The sequence below is a fragment of the Neofelis nebulosa genome, chromosome 2, assembly GCF_028018385.1.
Source record: "Neofelis nebulosa isolate mNeoNeb1 chromosome 2, mNeoNeb1.pri, whole genome shotgun sequence".
NCBI lineage: Eukaryota > Metazoa > Chordata > Mammalia > Carnivora > Felidae > Neofelis > Neofelis nebulosa.
The window spans coordinates 105,300,941-105,319,626 of record NC_080783.1 but is presented as its reverse complement, the minus strand read 5'-3'; the positions used below and the strand labels follow the sequence as shown (position 1 = coordinate 105,319,626).

Genomic DNA, 18,686 nt, shown 5'->3' with positions numbered 1-18,686 from the left:
GTCAGCACAGAGCCCGACGCGGGGCTCGAACTCGTCAACTGCGAGATCATGACCTGAGCCAAAGTCGGACGCTCAACAGACTGAGCCAGCCAGGCTCCCCTTAAGTATTTTATTCTTGATGCTATTATAAATGGAATTGTTTTCTACTTAATTTTCACAACAAATGTCTTTTTACTTCACTAGGAGCAACTGGAATTCTCTGTCGGTTGCTGTTGCTGTACTTAGTAACGCTGACCGACCACAAGGCCTTCTGTGGGCAGTTATCCAAAGTGTGGATCTGTCATGGGACGCACGTGTGAGCTCTGTGACACGTGTGTGTCATACTTGTGCAGGGGCCGTGCTAATCTCTGTATCGTTCTGGTTTTGGTATGTGTGCCGTTGAAGTGCGCACTGTGTGAGCTCTCTGAAGGGCCCCACAGGTCTCCACAGAGCATGGTCTCTTGGTACAGGATATCAATCTCCAGTTCAGGGTTCCAACTTTGCCACTCACTACCCAGTGGCAGGCCCCACTACCCCACTGCCTCTTTCTGGGTTTTCCTTCTTGCAGTATGCATCCTCTTGGGGGGGGGGGGGGGAGGGGGAGGGTTCCAGAGAGATGGCTCAAATACTGGTAGCTGCCACTGTGTTTACTTGACGGTGGGGGTTTATTTTCCAGACGATGTAACTTAGCAACAAGGTATAGTAATTAAGATGTGCATTAAGGCACAGGGATGAAAGAATAACCTAACAGAACGAAAAGAGAATCCAGAATGTGTATCAAACGTAGCGTTACCCACCTTTGGGAAAAGGATAGCATTGTCGATAAAAGGTTTCAAAACAATTGGTTGTCAATTTGGGAAAAAATAAAATTAGTTTCCTACCTCACACCAGATATAAAAGTAAATTCTATGTGAGTGGTTGCCTGGCCGGCTCAGTTGATAGAGCATGTGAAGCTTGATCTCAGGGTTATGAGTTCAAACCCTACATTGGGTGTGGAGTTTACTTAAAAACAAAAACATATCCAAAAAACACAAAGTAAATTCTACGTGTGTAAAAGGCCTGAAGGTTGTAAAACCAACCAACCAAACAAAAAACCCCACCCACACTTAAAAGAAACTAGAGGGAACCAAAGGAGAATATCTTTAAGACCTTAGAATGGGGACAGATTTGTTTTTAGAAGAACAAACAATAGGGGCACCTGGATGGCTCAGTCAGTTGAATGTCTGACTCTTGATTTCTGCTTAGGTCAGGATCCCAGAGTCGTGGGATTGAGCCCTGCGTCAGGCTCCACACTGAGGGGGAGATTCTCTCTCTTTCTCTCTCTGCCTCTCTTCCTGGCTTGTGCTCGCGCGCTCTCTCTCTCTCTAAAAACAAAACAAAACAAACAAACAACAAAACAGTAAGTGTATACCAAAAAGAAAGGATTGATAAACCTGCTCATAAAAAGATATCATGATAAGGGGCGCCTGGGTGGCGCAGTCGGTTAAGCATCTGACTTCAGCCAAGTCACGATCTCGCGGTCCGTGAGTTCGAGCCCTGCGTCAGGCTCTGGGCTGATGGCTCAGAGCCTGGAGCCTGTTTCCGATTCTGTGTCTCCCTCTCTCTGCCCCTCCCCCGTTCATGCTCTGTCTCTCTCTGTCCCAAAAATAAATAAAAAACGTTGAAAAAAAAAATTAAAAAAAAAAAAAAAGATACCATGATAAAAAAGTAAAAAATCAAATTCCAGATGGAGAGAAGAAATTGGCCGCATATAACCATGAAAGATTTATATCCTGACTATGGAAGAATTTCTAAAAATCAACAACAAAAAAACAAAGCTCGCCTGAAAAGTGGTTCAGGCAGAAAAGGAGACCCAAATCACCAGTGAACACGTGGAAAGACGCTCGGCCCCATGAGGACTCAGGGAAACAATTTAACACCATTAAGGAAATACCATCTGAGACTCTTAAAAATTCATAAAACATTAAAAACTCTGAAAATACATAGTGCAAGTATTGGACACGCTCATATTCTGCTGGTTATTTTTGAGACATGTTTGTCAGGTTGAAGACATGCATATGGTAAGACCTCGTAAATGTCACTAGAGAAACTTTTGCATATAAGCATCAATAGAGGGGTTTATAAAAATGTTTATATAGCAAGGTTAAAAAAAAACCAAAACCCATGAAGCGCCTGGGTGGCTCAGTAGGTAAAGCGTCCGAGTTCGGCTCAGGTCATGATCTCGAGGTCCACGAGTTCAAGCCCCACGACGGGCTCTGTGCTGACAGCTCAGAGCCTGGAGCCCGTTTCCGATTCTGTGTCTCCCTCTCTCTCTGACCCTCCCCTGTTCATGCTCTGTCTCCCTCTGTCTCAAAAATAAATGTTAAAAAAAAAATTAAAAAAAAAAACCCAGCAAATAAAACAAAACTAAAATCCTGCAAACGCACTAGATGTCCATTAATAGGAGATTAGAGAAATGTCAAAACATTCATATAGTAGAATACCATAGAGTAGTTAAAATAACCTAACACTCCAGCTATCCTATTTATCCATAAGATATATCTCAAAAACACAGTGTTGAGAAGGGGGGAGGGTGAGTTGCAGAAAGATATATACAATATGATAGCATTTATATAAAACTTAAAATATGAAAATAATACTTAACAGATGTATTAGTATCACTTATGGATATGTTCATATGTAGGAAAAACACAAGAACAGGTATGAACATGTAAGTGCCAAATTCAGGAGGGAGAGGTAGAAATGGGGTCAGGTGGGGCAACACGAGAAATTCATCATAGTTTCTATTTTTTTTTGTATGCCCGATAGTTCATTAAATGCAAACAATTACAAAATAACTCCCAGTGTTGTGAGATAGCCCTGAATTCAAGTTTCTGTAAACTGCTTTCTTCGGTTCTAATTTCAGTGTACTGCTTCTAAAAAAGGTTGTCAGCTCTCAGGCTAGAGACACAATCAGTTTTGAACTTTAACCTCATGACTCAGACTCTCCTTCGTCTTGGGGAAGCCAATGACTTGCTTCCAGTTAGCAAGTCTGTACAGGAATTTCTTCCCACTTTATAAATCAGTGTTTTCTTTTCAAAATATTTCAGCATGTTTGCCCAATTTTCAGAGAAAGGGGTATTCAGTAGCTGGCTATAGGCTACGTTCTGGAAGAGGGTCCAAATGTACTTGTCTGCTAGCTGTAAGACTACTGAAATGGGGTCAGGATCACCCAGATCTAGTTCTGAATCTGCCACTAACCAGGACTGCAAGACTATAAGTGAGTCTCCGGTTTTCTGTGGCCTCCGGTTTTCTCAGTCAAATAACGGTGGTTGATGAAATGATCTGTAAGGTACCTTCTCAATCCAACCTTCTGTGATTCTCGGGCAGATTCTGAGGCTTTGTCAAAAAATTCCTTGGCTCTAAAATTTTTCTCTTCTATCATTTCCACCAAGCTGGTTGGATAAATACTGATGAACTCAAATCTCTGGACAGCTTTTAGGGATGCTAGATTTTTCATATGCCCAAGTTGAAAGTTCAGGGTTAGATTACCCCACTTGCCATTAGGCAAATGTCCTGGCTTCTCATCTAGGTACAGATGAGCCTTATCTTTGTAATTTATACCAGCAGTCGTCTGGTAAATCCCTTAGAAGTGGTTGGTAATCTCTTTGTAGTAAAATTTTCCTTCTTTCCCCCTGCTTGGCACCAAGAGGAATCTAATTTATTCTCTGAGGTATGGTGCAAATACTTTTTGTTTAAATTGAGATACTGTGTTATCGATGAACAAAGAGTCCTGATTGATAAGGTATGATCTTGCCTTCTTAATTTATATAAGTGTAAAATATTAAGTTCTGTGAGATTTAAGAACTGTCGGCTTCTAGTCAAACCTGTTAGTTTCAAGAGTTGGCAACTACCTGTGGCAATCAGGAATTACAGGTTGAAAGCAACTACCGTCAGTTTAATTCACGTGGTGTTTGAATTCAAAAGAAGACTGGTAAGTGCAATTTAAATATTACACAGTTAATAGCAGGGAGGGTGCCTAACCCCAGATGACTCAGAATGCCAGTGCAGTGTGGTAGATGACCAGAGAAGTGCAGTCAAGTGCATGAGACAGAGGAGTTCGTAGAAGAGTTCTATACCTAAATCACACACGCGCAAAGGCAGATTTTGGGAACTGAGAAAATCAAAATACATTTGAGGATATTGGTTTAGTGACTGTGAACAACTCGTATTGTGTATGCTATGATTTACTTAGAAATTAGATGAAGCAATAAGGAAAACTAGAACACATGGCATGAATAGAAGGAGATTATCTGAAAAGGAGAAAAAGGACTTGAGTCACTGCAAACATCAGAAGGCAAGATGAAATTATCCAGGAACAGGAAAACTCTAAATAAATAACACCAGCTAGGAAATACGGCAAACACAACTCTTATAATTTAAAAACTTGCTGATTTCTTAATGTGTCACTTAAATTTTATTTATTTTTTTATCTTAGAGAGAGAGAGAGAGAGAACATGAGCAGGGGAGAGGGCAGAGGGAGAGAGAGACAGAATCTCAAGCAGGCTCCACACTCAGCACACTCAGCTCCACACTGACATGGGGCTCAATCCCACGACCCTGGGATCATGACCTGAGCCAAAATCAAGAGTCAGTCGCCCAACCAACTGAGCCACCTAGGGCGCCCCTACATCATTTAACTCTTAAATTGCCAGCTGGCAGAGTGACAGACTCCACCTCTATTTCAAGTACTACATGATATAATCAATGTGGCAAAACAAAACGAGAAGAAACACAATTGTGCAATTTGGGGGTAGTAAAGATTCCCATGCATGACAACCAGGCATACCCTGCAATTTACAAGAGATAGTTGGAATTATTTAATCCTTAATACAAATGAACAAATGTAGGCAGGGAGCTGTTATTCTGTTAAAGCAGACGTAGTGGGGCGGCTTCACTGACACATTCTGATCTAGCTAATGAACTCTGTTCTCACTTTGCTGCCATGACGGAGAAGTGTGTATATGTATGTGATGGTCCACGTGTCAAAACAAGCCCATTTTTGGAAACTTTATCTGTGAAACTCTAAACGACCTTGTTAAAATGGAAAGATTTAGAGTGGCTCAAAATTAGTATTATTTATTTTGAGAGAGGGAGCAGCCGAGGGGCAGAGAGAGGGGGAGACAGAGAATCCCAAGCAGGCTCCGTACCACCAGCACAGAGTCCAATGCAGGGCTCAATCCCACGGACCACGAGATCATGACCTGAGCTGAAATCAAGAGTGGAATGTTCAACCGACTGGGCCACCCGGGCACCCCGAGTTGCTTGAAATTATTAGAATAAATAAACCCTGTCCAAGTGGGAACTGGTCGAAATCATCATTGTAGCTCTGAGATTCTGAGTGTCAAAATGGTGAGTTTCAATGTTTTGTTTGGTATAGCTCAAGAACATTCCCCTCATTCCTCCTTAGCTTTGACCCATCCACACTTGCTAAGTGCCCCCTTTTATGTTCCGTCATTGTGGTAATTATATAGTCTAGTAATTTCTTTTCCTTACTAAACTGACTTCTTAGACTGTAAAAGTTGTATCTTTTCAGCTATGCATACCCAATGGCAGGTCAAGTTCTGGCAAAGGAGAGGCTATTAGATAATGTAAAAATAAAGGCACTTCACTTGGTTTTGAAAGTCTGTAAAAACGGCTCTTATTTGGATGGGTTGATTAGGCCACTGGCACAGGAGTCCATCTGAGAACTGGCCCGGACCAATGTTGCTTGAGAGATCTCACTGATGGCAGTTGAAATCCCAAAACTGTCAACTTACTGACAAATGTGTCTGGTTACTTACTTTTTGGCATTTGTCCTTTGTTCTTATGAAGTGTGAGGAATAGTCTCCAAAAAGCCTGAGCAAATCCAGATTATGACATATTGGACAACGGGATAATGTTTAAAGGGCTATTTAATCATTTGTTTTGCATCAGAGCCATCATTGAACCACCTGGATTTGCCATGCTTCTGATGGTAAGTACACAGGCTTTCATACTGCCATTGTTATTGACAAGTGGGTTTTTCTAATGTCAATTTCACTAGCTATGATAATATTGGAAACTAGGACTGTCTTCATTAAAGATGAGGTGTCCTTGGTGCTTGTGACTAGGCTAAGTGACTTGTCTAGGTCACACAGTGAGTTCGATGGCCATAGGGCAGTTCTCTAGTAACTGCCACTATGGTGTCTAATGATGGGCATATGGGCAGCATTCGGGTGCCTGGGTTGGTTAAGCATTCGACTCTGGTCTTAGCTCAGGTCTTGATCTCCAGATCGTGAGTGCAAGCCCTGTGTTGGGTTCCATATTGGGTGTGGTGCCTACTTAAAAAAAAGGGGGGCAGCCTCGGTGGATTAGTCGGTAAAGGGTCTGTCTCTTGATTTTAGCTCAGGTCATATCTCAGGGTTTGTGAGATGGGGCCCTGCATTGGGTTCTGTGCTCACAGCATGGAGTCTACTTGAAGTTCTCTCTTCCTCTTTCTCTGCCCCTCCCCTGCGCTCCTGCACTCTCTCTCTCAAAATAAATAAGTGAACATTAATTTAAAAAAAGATGGGCATATGAGCAGCATAAGACCTTGCCAGGTGAGGAAACCCATGAGAGGGAAGTCAGACACCTGTATTGCCTCCTTTAGGTGGGTGGTACTTAGCAGGTAAGTCAAATACTGAGACAGGGAGTGGTTATGAACAGTTTAGCAAACTAGTTTCTGATCTCCTGTTTTCATCACATACAAAAGACACACCCTACCTTTGCCCAAATATTTCTGTAACACTCGCTACTTCTCTAGCCAAGAGACTGTCTGTTTCCCAAGTGCAAATTCAGATTCCATATGGGTGATGGCAGATGATAACAATATGCATTGTTGCTATTCTTGAATTTTAATTTCTGTCGGCATAAAAACCTTTTCTTTCCACGGAGATTATCAAAGAAGATTAAGTAAAGCCATCCAATTAAATGTAAGTACCTATTACTAAAGTATTTAGGCTAACCTACAATGGAGGGTACTGCCTAATGGAATCATAGGAAGAGAAAGAAATCTTCTTACCCAGGGTCTGGTGATTTGTTCATTAGGGCATGCTATCAAATCTTTTAAGAATGACTTTCGAAAAATTGCAAAAATGTATGCTGATAGAACAAAATGAAGAATATAGACATAAATTTTAAAAATGACCAACAATTTTACCACCCACAGACAACCACTTGCTAATAATATTTGAATGTATTCACTTCCAAAAAGTTTTCTATGTCAAAGATGCACTTCACACACGAATTGATACCTAGGGCAGGCACCTGTCAATCAGTTGCTCAGTGGAATATAAAACAGATAAAAACAGGGAGGGCCTGGGGTGCCTGGGTGACTCAGTCGGTTAAGCGCCTGACTCTTGATTTTGGCTCAGGTCATGATCTCTTGGTTTGTGAGATGGAGTCCCACGTTGGGCTCTGTGCTGACAGCACGGAGCCTGCTTGGGATTCTCTCTCCCTCTCTCTCTGTCCCTCCCCTACTCATGCATACATGTTCTCTCTCTCAAAATAAGTAAATAAACATTAAAAAAAGGGTAGGGCTGAAGATATTAATAAAAATATCATCCTCAAAAACTGTGGGAAAAAATTTTAAAAAGGACATAACACCATAAAGCTTGTACACCTTTAGAGAACACTAGCATAATCTTTTATTTTGTGGATAGGACACTGAGGGAGAATGTGACCCGCTGAGAGCAGGCACAGCCCGACCTAGAATCCAGGAACCAAGGCTTCTGACAGTCTCCCTACTCTCACAATGATTTTACCTGACTTTGTTATATAGATGATTGGATTTAATGATTGATAAACTTAGGCTTTGATGGGAAGTGGTTTGATGGGAAGAATAATACAATGTTAGCGGATCCTTTTTAACCCACCGAAATTGTATCTGCTAGGGATTAAGTTCACTACTTAAGCGTTTAGTCAGAGTGTATTAGAATAGCAAGATACCTTAGAGGTCCCTTATAGTTTATATCCCCATTCTCTCTCTTAAAAAAAATTTTTTTTTGAAAATTTTTTAGAAAGAGCAAGCGGCGGAGGGGCAGAGGGAGAGAGGGAGAAAGGATCTTAAGCAGGCTCCACGCTCAGCACAGAGCTTGACACAGGGCTTGATCCCACACCCCTGGGATCATGATCTGAGCTGAAATCAAGAATCAGTTTTGGTTTGACTGACTGAGCCACCCAGGCGCTCCCCCATTCTATAGATAAGAACACTGAGGCCAAAGGGGAAACATAATTTACTAAAGATGTTTACCTAGGATCCCATATACTCTGGATTGATGGGTATCCACTTACTCTGACTTCAGTTGAACTATTCAATTGTAACAAGGTTAGGCAACGGTCATTAATTACTGCCAACTTCACAAAGAGAGACAATGAGAAATTAGGTGCCTTCTGATGGATGCATGAGGGAGTTCTGCCAAAAACCTCAAACTTGAATCAGAATAAGGCATACGGCACTATCAAGCATCTAGGGGGTAGAAGAGCATGTTAGAGACTCCCAGGAACACAATCAGGAAAATCTAGAATGTGGGAAATACGTAAGGTAAATAACTAGGTTTCTGCAATTAATAAGTATCAAGGAAAAAAATGACATGGGGTGGGGGGGATCTAAAGAGACCTAAGAGAAAAATAACTCAAATGACATGTATTGGTATTTGGATCCTGATATGCACAAACTGTAATAAAATAATTATAAGACAGGTACATTAATACCAAACTTACAGAAATAAAAAAAGATCATAACAGTCTGAACAATTGAATGCCAACAAATTAGACAACTTAAATGAAGTGGATTCATTCATAGAAAGACACAAAGTACTGAAACTGACTCAAGAAGAAACAGAAAGGAACTCTCTTGCCCTGTTGGTGGGAATGCAAACTGGTGCAGCTGCAATGGAAAATAGTGCGGAGGTTCCCCAAGATATTAAAAACAGAACTACCCTACGACCCGGCAATAGCACTGCTAGGAATTTAGTCAAGGGATACAGGAGTGCTGATGCATAGGGGCACATGTACTCCAATGTTTATAGCAGCATTTTCAACAATAGCCCAATTATGGAAAGAGCCTAAATGTCCATCAACTGACGAATGGATAAAGATGTGGTTTATATATACAATGGAATACTACTTGGCAATAAGAAAGAATGAAATCTGGCCATTTGCAGCAACATGGATGGAATTGGAGGGTATTATGCTAAGGGAAGTAAGTCAGAGAAAGACAGATACCGTATGTTTTCACTCATATGTGGATCTTGAGAAACTTAACAGAAGACCATGGGGGAGGGGAAGGGAAAAAAAAAGTTACAGAGAGGGAGGGAGGCAAACCATAAGACACTCTTGGATACTGAGAACAAACAGAGTGCTCGCTTCGGCAGCACATATACTGAGAACAAACTGAGTGTGGATGGGGGGGGTGGGGGAGAGGGGAAAGTGGGTGATGGGCATTGAGGAGGGCACTTGTTGGGATGAGCACTGGGTGTTGTATGGAACCCAATTTGACAATAAATTATCTTACAAAAAAAAGAAACAGAAAACCTGAACAGATCTATAACAAGAGATTAGTAAGAAAAGAACAAAGCAAAATAAAACAAAACTACCCACAGAGAAAATCCAAGGCCCAGATGGCTTCACTGGTGAATTCTACAAGACGTTTAAGAAAGAATGGATGTTGGGGTGCCTCTGTGGCTCAGTCGGCTAAGCATCTGACTTTGGCTCAGGTCATGATCTTGTGGTTCATGAGTTCAAGCCCCGCATCAGGCTCTTTGCTGACAGCATAGCAAAGATTTATCTCCCTCTCTCTGCCCCTCCTCTGCCTTGCACATGCTCTCTCTCTCTCAAAAACAAATACACTTAAAAAAAAAAAAGGGGGGGGGGGAAAGGACCATATATGAAAAACGCACAGCTAACATCATATTTAATGGTAAAAAACTGAATGCTTTCCCAAGATCAGGGACAAGGATGTCCACTCTCACCACTTCTTTTCAACATTGTATTAGAGGTTCTAGCTGGAAAAAAATCAGTCAAGAAAATGAAATAAAAGGGATGCAGACTGGAAAGGAAGAAGGAAAAACAATCTGTATTTGCAGATGACATGATTTTGTATACAGAAAATGCTCAGGAATTCATTAATAATCAATGAGTTTGGCAAGATTGCAAGATACAAGATCAATATACAAAAATTAATTGTATTTCTATACACTTGCAATGAATAATCTGAAAATGAAATGGATAATTCCATTTACAATTACATCAAAAAGAAAATATACAGGAATAGTTTTAATAAACGAAATGTAAAACTTATACTAGGAAAACTACAAAACATTGTTGAAAGCAATTAAAGATCTAAATGAATGGAAAGGCATTCTATGGTCTTGAACCAAAAGACTTCATATTATTAAGATGGCAACAATCTTCAAATTGATTGTTGTTACAGATTCAGTAAATTCCTACCAAAATCACAACTGAAATTTTTTTTTTTTTGCAGAAATGGACAAACTGATTGGAAAATTCATATGGAATTTCAAAGAGTTCTAAATAGCCAAAACAACTGGAAAAGAAAAACAAAGTTGGAGGACTCACATTGCCCAATTTCATAAACTACAATGCTATAGTAATTGAAACAGTGTGTATGCCATAAAAATAGACATATACATTGATGGAAAATATATTTAGAGTCCAAAAATAAACCCATATATTTATAGTCCATTGGTTTTGGACAAGGGTGCCCAGGCAGGGCAATGGAGAAAGAATAGGTTTTTCAACAAATGATGGCAGGACAACTGGAAAGCTACATGTAAAAAATTTTTTAGTTTATTTTTGAGGCAGAATGCAAGTGAGGGAGGGGCAGAGAGAGAGGGAGACACAGAAACTGAAGCAGGCTCCAGGCTTTGAGCTGTCAGCACAGAGCCTGATATGGGACTGGAACCCATGAACTGTGAGATCATGACCTGACTGAGCCACCCAGGGTGCCCTAGAATTATATACTTTAAGTGGATGAATTATATAGTATATGAATTATATCTCAATAAACCTTATAGCAAAAAAAATTATGAGGCAATTCGGGAAATCTGAAGATTGACCAGGTAGATCATGAGACTAGGTATTAATAAATTTTTAGGTGTGATGGTGGTATTGAGGTTATATTTAAAAAAAATTAATGTTTATTTATTTTTGAGAGAGAGAGAGAGAGAGAGAGCACAAGTCTGCGAGAGGCAGAGGGGGGGCGGGAACAGAGAATCTGAAGCAGGCTCTGTACTAACAACGGAGAGGTTATATTTAAAAAAGAATCCTGGGGCACCTGGGTGGCTCAGTCGGTTGTGTCCAACTCTTTTTGTTTTTTTTTTTAATGTTTATTTATTTTTGACAGAGAGAGAGAGAGAGAGAGAGAGAGAGAGAGAGAGAGAGAGAGAGAGACAATGAGTGGGGGAAGGGCAGAGAGGGAGACAGAATCCAAAGCCGATTCCAGGCTCCGAACTGTCAGCACAAAGCCTGACATGGGGCTTGAACCTACCAGCTGCAAGATCACAATCTGAGCAGAAGTTCGCTGCTTAACCAACTGAGGCACCCAGGCGTCCCTGGAGTGTCCCAACTCTTGATTTCACCTCAGGTCATGCTCTCAAGGTTGGTGAGTTCAGGCCCCACATTTGGCTGTGCACTGAGTGCAAAGGCTGCTTGGGAATCTCTCCTCTCTCTGTCTCTCTCCTGCTCATGCGCTCTTCTTAAAATAAACATTTAAAAAAAATTAAAAAGAATCTTATCTTTTAGGAATACTAAAATATTTTTTTTTTTTTTTTTTTAACATTTATTTATTTTTGAGACAGAGAGAGACAGAGCACGAACGGGGGAGGGTCAGAGAGAGGGAGACACAGAATCTGAAACAGGCTCCGGGCTCTGAGCAGTCAGCACAGAGCCCGACGCGGGGCTCGAACTCACATACCGCGAGATCGTGACCTGAGCCGAAGTCGGACGCTTAACCGACTGAGCCACCCAGGCGCCCCAAAAGCAGATTTTTTTAAATTTTTTTTTAATGTTTTTTATTTATTTTTGGGACAGACAGAGACAGAGCATGAACGGGGGAGGGGCAGAGAGAGAGGGAGACACAGAATCTGAAACAGGCTCCAGGCTCCGAGCCATCAGCCCAGAGCCTGACGCGGGGCTCGAACTCACGGACCGCGAGATCGTGACCTGGCTGAAGTTGGACGCTTAACCAACTGCGCCACCCAGGCGCCCCTAAAATATTTTGGATGAAATAATAAGTTCTTTTGGCCCACCTGTCCCTTAAAAGTATCACTCCCCTTTTCTGCTTCCCTACCCTTACAATCAAACTCCTCCTCCAAATGATCTCTCCCCCTTCTTTCCAGTTCTGTTCCCACCATTCTTTTTTGAACCCGTTCCAATCAGGCTTCCATCCTCACCACTCCAATATTGTGGCCAACAGTCAATTCTAGCCCATTAGCAATTGACTTGGTTGCTCTTCCCAGTTTACTTTCTTGGTTTCCCCTTACTTCAGTGGCTGCCCTTTCTGTCTCCTTTGCTAGTTTCATTACTGTCTCAATCCCTAAATGCTAGAATGGAATGCTTCAGGGCTCAGTCTTTAGATAACTCTTACAAATTTTTGTCTACGCTTTTTGTCCAGATGATCTCATGGCTTTTAAAACTCTCTACATGCCAGTGTCTCCCAAATCCAGCCTAGACTTTTCTTCTCAACTCCAGACTCAAATATCTGCCTTGATATTTTCATATGGTAATAAGCATTTCAAACTTAACGTCTCCCATCCTGAATTTCGTAGTGCTTTCAATTCCCAACCTGCCCGTCCCAGGCTTTGCCATTTCAGTAAATGACAACTCTATTCTTTAAATTGCGCAGTCCAAAAATCTTGGGAGTCCCCTAATTCCTTTTGCTTATACCCTGTATCAATCAACTCAAATCCTGGGTGCCATCCTGTCTGATTGTATCCAGACACCTCATCAATCTACTGCTTGCACTTTTCCCAAGCCACCATTGTCTCTCATTTGCAGAATTGCAATGGCCTTCTAAACTGTCCCTCTCGCTTCCCTATAATCTATTCTCAAAACTCCCTTACTCCCCAACAGAATATTCTCAAAATTGAAGCTAAAGTGATCTTTAAAAATATTAGTCATTTTACTTCTCAAAATCTTTCAATGGTTTTCCCTCTCAGAAGCCCAAATTCTTACAATACCCTGTAAATCCCTACACAATTTGGCATCCTGTCACCTCTGACCTCATTTCCTACTTTTCCCCTCCCACACTCTGCTTCTTTCGCTCTGACCTCCTTTCTGCTCTTAGAATGTAGTAGACATCTTTCTGGAGGCTCAGAATTTCTGCACTTGCTGTTCTTACTACCTGGAATGTTCTCCCAGATAAAGGACATTTCTTGCTCCCTTCCTCCTTCAGATCAGTGCTTAGAGTTGGTTTCTCAGTGCCTCTCCCTGCACCGCGCCCCCCCCCCCCCCCCCGGCCTATTTAAAAAGAAATCCTTTTCCCTTCCTTAGCACTCATTATTTCTCCTTTACTGCTTCATTTTTCCCCCATAATACTTACCGTACCTGACATAGTTTATATTTTACTTACTACTTTATTTTCTATCTAAGTACAGGGATTCTTTCCCCCTGCTTTGCTAAGTGTTTGGCACATAGTTGGTACCCAGTATTTTTGAGTGTATGAATGCTACTTAAAACGCACTTATATTCTCTGCTTCATTGTTTAACTGGCGCTAGCTTCTTAAGTTTGCGTATGTATCTCTGAGGAAGATGAGACTGATTGAATAGAAACGCTATCCACTCACTCAAGACTATGCTATCTATCTCTGCAAGGGTGATCAAAGCAGAAACGTTCACATTTTAGTTGCAGCCTTGGTACTAAGCAGCCAGGTGGCATAGGGCAAATCATTTTTCCTTTCTGGCCATTAATTTCCTCAGCTGCCAAATAGATCATTGCTTTGAATGATCCATAAGATTTTTGAGAATGTAAAATGAAAGATGAAATGTTGAGTAGGACATGATAGGTCTTATTAATTTCTCCAGTACATGCAAAGATATACTTACCTGGGATTTTTTTTTTTTTTTTTTTTTTTTTTTTTTTTTAAAGGCCACGAACATACCTGGAATCAAACCTCTGAGTTCTTTTAGGGACCTTGGATGATGCAGTTTTGCTGTGTTAAGCCCTTACACATACCAGTAATTTGAGTGATAGTTCTTGATGTCCCCTGTTCTTTCTTCTTAACAACTGAATTGTTTTCTTTCATTCCCATGTCCAAATCAGTGAGTAGTCAGTGCCCAAGGGTGCCCAGCTCCCATGGGAATTTTGTTTCCTAATCATTTGTGTGTATGTGTGGTTGGTGAGTCTCTCCACAGCCCATTTGTAACCCAGAGCCTTGATTTTCTCACTGGCAAATGTGGTGACTAACAAGCAGGTCATGTTTATTTTGATGGATTCAATGGCATACCAATACTTTACATAAAGTAGGACAATGCCCGGGAGATCTCCGTAAATGCTCTGCATAAATAGGGTATGTATTGAGCTTCTAACGCCAGGGTCACTTTCTAAAACAGTTCTTTTTGATGGCTTTCTCTACTTAGTTTCTAAGTCTTCCCCATCTTACTGAAAGCAGGGTCTCAGAGATATTTGCACACCCACGTTCACAGCAGCATTCTTCGCCATAATCAAAAGATGTTGGTAACCCACGTATCCATCCTGGTATATACACACAATGGAACAGAATTCGGCCTTAAAAAGGAAGGAAATTCTGACACATGCTACAACATGGAAGCGCCTTGACATTTATGCTGAGTGAAATAAGCCAGTCACAAAGAGACAAATACTGTATGATTCCACTTATATGAGGTATTTGAGGGGTCAAGTTCAGAGACATATGGTAGACTGGTGGTTGCCAGGACTTGGGGGAGTGGGGATTGAGGAGCTGTTTAAAAGGTACAGAATTCCAGTTTTATAAGATGAAAGGAGTTCTGGAGATGGTTGCACAGCAATGCAATGGTACGTCACTGATCTGCGCAGTTTAAGAGTGGTTAAAACGGTAAATTTTGTTATGTGTATCTTCCCATAATTAAAAGTTAAAAAAATTCCCCATCCTATTTTTCTTTTTTTTTAAATTTTTTAACGTTTATTTATTTTTGAGAGAGAGAGAGAGAGACAGAGCATGAATGGGGGAGGGGCAGAGAGAGAGAGAGACACACACACAATCGGAAGCAGGCTCCAGGCTCTAAGCTATCAGCCCAGAGCCCAACTCCAGGCTCTGAGCTATCAGCCCAGAGCCCGACGCGGGGCTCGAACTCACGGACCGCGAGATCGTGACCTGAGCCGAAGTCGGACGCTTAACCGACTGAGCCACCTAGGCGCCCCCCCATCCTATTTTTCAAACCTTACTTTCCACTCTTCCCCTGTATCCCCCACTACCGCTTTTCAGTTAGACTGCTGCCTTCATTGTACTCCCAGTAAAACACTCCCTTTTCAGCCTTCGCTCCAAGGAGTTTCCTCTCCGGAATGCTTTCATCAACACCCATCCATTTGGGCGGTGCTTTCGCCCCCAAAGATGCTAGTTCTTCTAGATGCAACCAGGAGTCACATCCTCCAGGTATCCTTACTTACACCTTCAGACCACGGTCCTTCTTCTTTCCCGCACTGCACACAGGAGCGAACACGTGCCTTTGTTTCCGCTTAGTCTCGCCGACCCTTAACATTTAAGCCCTGAGCATCAGGGGCGTTACCTCACCGTTCTCCCGCACCCGTCTTCTAACACAGTACACTCCACCACCGCGGAGCTCGGCATTCAAGAGCTCCCGGTGAAAACTCAACGCACTGGACATCGAGAGGGGAGGGAAGTCAACTCCCACTCCCACGGGGTGATCTCGTTGAGGCAGTGTGTTAATTTCACACACAAGCTCTCAGTGTCAAATTACCTGCGAACATAGGGGTTCGACGCCGCAAAACTGGGTCCTGCAGGATCCTTAATGGCAGCCCTATCATTTGCACAGCTTTGTACCCTCCGAAACACTTTCTCACGTGTCAGCCGAAAGTCACGCGAGAGGGAGGTCAGAGGCAGCGTTATTTGTTCAGGCGCTCACGTAAAAAAGGGGTTGTGGCTGGCCGTCTCGAGTCTCCGAGGCTTCAACCGGGCCGATTTCGCTTCAAGAACGCCAGAGAACCGTTAAAAAGTTGTGCTTCCGGCTCAAGTGTCCGCGCCCTGTCGAAAAGGGAAGGGGGAACCAACGCAAGCCCGGGTACGGAAAGTTACAGGGCACAATTTCCTTCATCTGAGTCGCCCGACGGTCGGGCGGGACGCGCGTAACCCAGAAGTGAAAGCTCGTTTCCTTCAGGTATTAGACCCCGACCGCAGGAAGTCCCGGCCAGATGACTTTTATCCAGGCTTTCGCGATTCCCCCCTCAGCTCTATTCACTACACTCCCTGCTTTGTGGTGCCTTGTCGCCGTGGCCACTGCATCCGACCCTCCTGGCCTAGCCTGAGTTTCGCCGCAATTTCGCAGCACCTTCGCCGTCCTTCCCTTAAAGAACCTTTATTCTACGGGTCCCTATCGGGGTCAACTGACGTTCTCGGAGGAGGCGAAAGCTCCTGGGACTTGCAGCTCCAGAAGCCCAGTACAGGCCGGCTGGCGCCTGCGCGGGGCGTTACCATAGAGAGCAGCCGCCTCTCTGGTCTCGGTTTACATTCTCTATGGTCCAGCCGGGTCGGTGGCGGTAAAAGGGAGACTGCACTGCGCAGGCGCTCTCGGCTTCTTCTTTTTTTTTTTTTTTTTTTTTTTTTTAATCTCCGCACCAAGCGCTTAACCTCATTGGGGTGGAGGAGAAGGCGGCGGCTGTCTGGTCCGCAGCGGCAACAGTAGCGAATAATACGGCTGTAAGTACCCGGTTGGGGAGAGGAGATTTAGATCCAGCCCTCCGAGGCCCTTGCCCCTTCGTCTTGCGGTAGCAGACGCCGGGTCTGGGTGAGGGCGATGTCCAGCGCTGTCATCGGCTCTTGGGTGCACTTTGGGGGGAGGGGGCGGCCCTTAGGTGGGAGCCGGGCGGGGAGCGGGATGGGAGGGTGGGTTGTTTATCCCACCGGTAGGTCGCTGATCCCAGGCTGCTTTGCAGAGGGAGGAGGGGGCGACTGTGGGGTCAGCCTGGCTTTGTGTGCCCCTCTCTCTTTTCCTCTCCCAGACCCCACCCCGGGCCCCCTTCCTGACCCGAGTCTTACCGGCCCGGTGGGAGAAGCCAGCGAACAGCCAGTCGCGTTTGAAAAGAGCCCGGGATTGCGAGGGGAGGGGGCGAGGGAGAGAAACCCATAACAACTAGTCATCGGCGAGTGATGGGTGTGGAGAAAGATCCAGAGGGAAGGGGTGCCGGGGAGGCGGGCGGCCGGGGCTCCCAGCCGGGCTAGACAAAAGCTGAGCGAGCGGCGCCGAGCCGAGCCGGGGACCGGGCGGGATGCAGAGGGTCCCTTGGTCCCTGAGGCCCGCAGAGAGCTTCTTTCCGAAGCTGGGAAAGCGGACAAGTGCTGAGTTAAGCCTTGTGCAGCCTCCTCAACTTGCCTTTGTTGTTCTTTGGTATTGGCAGAGCCGCTCTGACGAAGAGGAGTGCACGTTAGCCTGGTTGGGTACAATGGAGCTAATCGAATTTTGCTTTCCATTTTTCGAGCCGCTCAGATGAATATGGGGTTTTCCAGGGTCTAACTTATTACATAATGTTATTAAAATAGTTGTGTTTATTTCTAAGATTAAAAAAAAAAACTAGGTAGATCCTTGAAGCATGTTTTGTTGCATCTGGATGAATTTCTCTGTTGCGGGGTTCGATGATTAAATAGTGACCGTTCGTAGAACCTGCGAGCTCTTTAATCGTGATACTTTAATTTGTAGATGTGGCAGTGAGAGATTCGGATTCTCTATTCCTTTGGGAGGCAGTGATGCAGAAGAGTCAGAAGGGAGAAATAGTTGCAGGCTGCCATGTGCCTTGTCCCCTATTCTGGTGCCACAGTCCGGTATAAATTCTAGCTTTAGAGATTGTTGCTTTTATTTCTATTATTATTTGTGACATTTACTGAACTCTTGGTAAGAGGGATCCTGGACAGTGGGCTCCTTTTACTCAAAGGGAGTTGGGAGAATAGTAACATTGATGCAGAGACCTTATAGATAAAAACAAAACCACAATGTCCCAGAGTTACTGAATATTGTGTATCTTCTCCATTTGCTAAGAAAGATTTAAATTTTTGTGAGCCGCTGACTTACTCATTTTTGTAAAATCATGCAATTGCACCTTTTTTTTAAAAAAAATCTGCTTCTGTAATTTATAGTTTATCAGCTAACGTGCAGCACTATTTCTGAATTTTAAGTTTTAATTTTTACCGAAGAGCTTTCAACCCTAGCTTTATATCTTCTCGACTAAAGTAACCAAAGTCAGAAATCCTTTGAAGTGGCAGTTGGTGGTGGAGGTGTCAAATATTGTATCTCCATGTTACAATCTAAGTGGTAAATAGAGAAAAGGCCTTTGCTAACCTTACACCTTAAATTAGTGTTGGAACTGAAAACCTGGATCTCCCTGTAAGTCAGGATTTTGGCCACAGACTCAATCTTATGTAAAAGAGGCAAGCATTTTTTGTGCTAATGGGAAGCAAAAATCTGAAGCTTGGTGTTTATAC

General features: G+C 43.1%; 1 protein-coding gene and 1 non-coding gene across 29 annotated transcripts in view; one reads left to right on the top strand and one right to left on the bottom strand.

Moving 5' to 3' along the window:
• Positions 1-287: 287 nt before the first annotated feature.
• On the bottom strand, positions 288-391 carry LOC131505851 (U6 spliceosomal RNA). Its single transcript, XR_009258613.1, has one exon. It is a non-coding gene; the product is annotated as a U6 spliceosomal RNA (small nuclear RNA).
• A 16,383-nt stretch (positions 392-16,774) lies between these two features.
• The window catches only part of CLASP1 (cytoplasmic linker associated protein 1), a 270,587-nt gene continuing 268,675 nt past the window's right edge, over positions 16,775-18,686 (top strand). For all 28 annotated transcript variants that reach the window (XM_058715571.1, XM_058715563.1, XM_058715570.1 and 25 more), the window contains exon 1: positions 16,775-16,910. The gene's annotated coding sequence lies outside the window, so the exon portion shown is untranslated. The remainder of the gene's footprint in view (positions 16,911-18,686) is intronic.